Below are 5,222 nucleotides of genomic sequence, written 5' to 3'. Positions count from 1 at the left end.
GCGACAGGTGAAGGCCTTTGCTCTTGCTTCAGCAAGTCACGCAAAACAATGCACTTGTATAAATAGGTCATAAATTGCCTCAAGGATTTATGTAATAGAGTAAGCAAGCTAGAATGGCAGGTGGTTGCCTTACTTTGACAATGGGCTAGATAACCATGTGGTGTGCTTCTCATTTAACTCCAATAGTCACTTGCCTCTCCAGGGTGAGTGTTTCTACTGTACTACTGCATCAAGGCTTAACGGACTTGTTAGCTGTGGAACCCTGATTCTCCTCAGCTTTTTATAACTTACTGTCCTGCAGTCTTTATTTTTTTTTATAAATCACAGTGATTATTGTAGGTATCTAACTGTCCTGGATTAGGGAGGTTAGCCATCTTTTGCTTGGGAACTAACTATGCCTTGGCCTGCCTGTGGTAAGTGATTGCCTTTGCATCACTTGTTTTGTTTTCTTTCTCTCTTCTTCCACTTCTCTTTTGCTTATTAAACAATTTGCATCTTGACCCACAAGCTTTCTTGCTTTTACTCTTGTTTTCCTCTTCCCCTGTCCCACTGGGGTTGAGGGGGGAGTGATCAAGCAGCTGTCTGGTGCTTAGCTGTGTTACGGGTTTAACCCACAACACTTACAAACAATAAAGAACTGCTTGGGGTTCTGAAGGTCAAGGGCAGTCTTGGCTGTAGTGACCGTGAGGTGATGGAGTTCAGGATCCTGTGAGGAGGGAACAAGGCAAAAAGCAGGATCACAACCCTGGGCTTCAGAGGAGCAGATTCTGACCTGACCAGGGACCTGCCTGGAAGAATCCTGTGGGATATGCTCTGGGGGAAGAGGGGGGTGGGGTGGTGTCTTCTTCAGAAGACTGAAGAATGGTCCATCCTGATGTGCAGGAAGGCAAGCAAAAGTGGCAGGAGGCCTGCGTAGATAAGCAGGGAGCTCCTGACAAAACTTAAACACAAAAAGGAAGTGTGCAAGAGGTGGAAGCAGGGACAGATGACTTGGGAGAGATACAGAGCCACTCTCTGAAAGTTCAGTGATGGGGTTGGGAAAGCTGAAGACAGCCTGGTGTTGAATCTCGCAAGGGATGTGAAGAGCAGCAAGACTGGTTTCTTCAAGTGTATCGGCAGCAAAGGGAAGACTAGGGAAAATAAAATGGGCCTGTTGATGAATGGGGCAGGAGACCCGGTGACAGAGGACACAGAAAAAGACAAGATACTCGATGTCATCTTTGCCTCAATCTTTAGTGGCAAGGCTTGTCTTCAGGAGTCCCAAGTCCTTGAGACTCCTCGTTGGTGGAGGAGGATCAAGCTAGGGAAAGTTTAAAGGAACTGGCCATACACAAATCCCTGGGACCTGATGGGAGACACCAGCAAGTGCTGAGGGCACTGGCCAATGTCATTGCGAGGCCATTCTCTGTTATCTTTGAAAGGCCATGATGATCAGGAGAGGTTCCTGAGGACTGGAAGAAAGCAAATGTCACTCCTGTCTTCAAGAAGGAGGAATTACAGGCTGGTCAGCCCTGGTGAGACATACCTGGAGTGCCATGTCCAGTTCTGGGCTACCCAGTATGAGAGACATGGACATATCAGAGAGTCCAGGAAAGGTCCGTGAAGATGATGAAGGGATTGGAGCATCTGATGTGCAAAGTGAAGCAGAGTGAGCTGTGACTGTTCAGTCTGGAGAAAAGAAGGCTCAGGGGGATCTTATCCATGTGTACAAATACCTGACGGGAGGGAGTAAAGAAGCTGGACCCAGGGTCTCTTCAGTGATATTCAGTGGCAGGACAAGAGCCAATGGGCACAAACTGGACTACATGAAATTCCATCTGAATGTAAGAAGACACTTACTGCCATGGTGGTCAGACCCTGGAACAGGTTGCCCAGGGAGGCTGTGGAGTCTCCATCCTTGAAGATAGCCAGAACCCAATTAGACACAGCTCTAAGCAATCTGCTGTACCTGACCCTGCTTTGAGCAGAGGGTTGGACTAGACATTCTGCAGAGGTCCCTTCCCACTTCAATCATTCTGTGATTCTGTGACCTTAAATGTTAGCAACTTGTAGGCTGATCATAGCATGGAAGTGTCCAAAATAGTCCAAGTTCTCTGGGTTATATGGTGTTAGCCAAATTCTGCTCCAAACTTCATTGGTGTGGTTCCTGTTGACTTCTATGGAAACTGTGTATACCAGCTACTCTACTTCTGCAAATAATCAGGAGAAATTTACAGAAAAAAAAAAGAGAATCACTAGATTTCCAAATTCAACTGCCTTTCTAATATGCATGTGGAACTGATTGCACTTTTATTTGATTAGTATGGTAGAAAAGTTGGCGTTGCTTTCTGTTTTGTAGTAGCTAGCTACTAAATGTCTCTGTTTTCTGCTATTCCCTGCAGTATTTGTGCAGAGGACTACTGAATGAAAGTTCAAGAGGTTTAAAGTGTGGTTGTAGTGGTTCAAGGTGGTAGACATGTCCCTGAAACAATGGTAGAAGGAGCTTTGCTGAGGACTGCAACGTGTTCCAAAAGCTTGATAACTTGGAAACCATCATGATAGTAATGTGGTGAATGTGGAGCGCTTGAACTTTTTTTTTCTTATTCAGAGATAAACCATAAGGCTGTTCTGAAACTAATTTTAAACAGTTTATGGGTGTTCCTTCATACCAATTGAAGTGCTTGACAGGTTTCCTTTCAAAGGCAACTGTCTTAGATTATTTTTGCTTAAAAATAACAATTCTGAAGTAACAGTAATTTCTAAACAGCACCAGATATTAATATTGATAATAAAAGAAAATAATTACCAGGCTTCAGTGTTCCTATGTTTGAAAGAGTGGGACTAAGTAGAAGTATGTTGATTGCTTAGCTTGTATATCCGTCACCCCTTACCACCACCATTTTGAATTATTGGCCTAGAGCCACATATTCCTTTATAAGGAACTGATCACAATAATGTTTCTTTTGACAGTTCCAAGGCTATCTATCTGGGCAGCTCTGTATTACAAGTGTCATCCCTTGGACATGAAAGGTGATGTGGGGCTACATTACTTTGATCTGTGTAGTTTCTAATGTTGTTACAGAAAAGTGGTACTGTGTTACAGTTGCATCCCCTATTTAGTTAGAAACAGTGTGAAGTTAAAATAAGCTATAAACTAAATTCTATGACCACCAAAAATATGGTCAAAATATGGCTTTTCTAACATGGCCTACATCTGTGGTACAGAAGTTTTCATCACATATTGGAAGAGAGCATTTTTTGCATTTTCCTTTTGAAAACCTACAGATCAGCATTTTTCTTGTTGTTAGTGGCAGAGTTTTTCAGGCAAGAGGTATTTTTCAACACTAGCAGGTCAGGTATGATGGAAAAAGAAAACTGCTGCATAAAGAAGAAACTACCAGACAATTCCCATGCTTTTTTACTGAAGGCTGCAGCAGTAGGCCAGCCAGTCTGAACATAAATCCTGTTACAGAGGGAGGGTAACACAGGCACAGGAGGGCTGAGTATATGAGTAGCTGAAAAACAACTTGTTGCTATTCTCATGTGTCAGTGAATTACCCCTACAACCTGCCGCTATCCAGAGACTTGATAGGGCTTCTAGTGACAGAAAGTGACTAGAACAATTCTGTAGTGACCCAGAAAACACTGATGGAGTGAAGAAAGAGACCAACTGGACTGTCCTACAGAGCAGCAACTTTCCTAAGTGATTTCATCCTGAGGTGTGATGTTTCCATTGAACCAAACTCAGGTTCAATGGAGGGGAAAAAAAGGTTTTTCTTTCTGAATGGACAGCCCACAGTGAAGCTGTAGGGGTTGCTCCTATCATCCATAAATGATTAAGGACACGTGGGAAAAATGCTGGAGAACAAGTGAAAAAAAGAAATGGGGAAAGATTAAGGTATAGAGTTATTCTGACTTGTTTCCTTCTTATGTTAATCAATACCTAGGCATTACACTGTGTAAGGCAGGACTTAATCTTTTATTAGCACAGGCACCTCATGCTGAAGTGCATGTTTCTCTGTCTTTCTGTGTGGAACTATGCCACTTCATATAAAATACTTAAATGTACGGAAGCAGCATGCAAACAAGTGGGTGTGACTCCCTGGTTTGGTGGTTTATACACTTAACTGGGAGCAAACCCAGCTGGGTTCCTGCCCTGGTGAATCATTAGTACAAATTAATATTCAACAGAGCTGTTGGAACAGTATCAACAGGGCAATCTAAGTTCTCCGACATCAGAGATGCTGTAGTTTGTTGTCAAAATAATGTTATGGGAGAACAAGAAGTATGAGTTGAAATACCCTCAGGTAAAGGGGAAAATCAGGCCTTACGGCTGCCGCCACATTCTTGTGGCATCCCAAGTGCTTAGCTCCTGGCTAAAAGGCAGGTGACCAACCCCTTGGCAAACCTCTGCTTTCTGTTCTGCTGCTTCTGCAGGTGCTCAGGAGGGATCATTTAGTTTCAAACTGACAACGAGTCAATCGCTTTTCTTTTTCTCACGAAAATTTTGGAAAAAAGGCATTTGCTGGCCCTCCGACTTCACTGAAGAACTGCCTACACCACCTCGTAATGGAGCGTTTCTCTCTGCAGCACCGGTTTGCCTCGCTAGTGACTCAACAGGGTATGGGAAGAGGAGACTTAAAAAACCAGCTTCCTCACGTTTGAAGCGGGGGGGGGGGGGGGGGTGAACGCATTTACACGGCAAAATAAACCCCCGGGTCTGAGCAGGGAGAACGGTCGCGATGGGGAAAGACTGCGGCGGATTTCCCCCGAGGAGGAGAAACCGGAACCAGGGGGAGGAAAAAATGAAGGGAAATTTAAACAGGTTGCAATAATTCAGCCGTTACGACGGGCACCGTCGTTTCTTCGAGCGGATGCCGCTCGCACCTCGCCCGATGCGCCGCGACCTCCGCTTCGCCTTCCCAACCCTTTAACGAAGAACCTCGGCAGGGAGGGACGCGGTACCTGACGCCAGGCCTCAAGCGGCACCCCCCTACACACACGCCGCCCCCCCCGAGGGCGCTGGGCGGCCGAACCCGCCGCCGCCGCTCCTCCTCACAGGGCCCGCGGCCGCCGCCGCTCGCCCCAACGGTCCCCGCGCGCGCCCGCGCGGCCGGCCTCTGACCCGCGCGGGCTGCCCCTGATTAGCCCGCTCCCGCCGGAGAGGGGGGCGCGACGCAATTAGGGAACCAATCAGGAGCCGGAGCTGCCCCGTTCCGCCCGCCCCGTCGGCGAGGCGGGCG

Source organism: Accipiter gentilis, chromosome 15 (genome assembly GCF_929443795.1).
Source record: "Accipiter gentilis chromosome 15, bAccGen1.1, whole genome shotgun sequence".
NCBI classification, from domain to species: Eukaryota; Metazoa; Chordata; class Aves; order Accipitriformes; family Accipitridae; genus Astur; species Astur gentilis.
Note: the sequence above shows the minus strand (reverse complement) of the source record.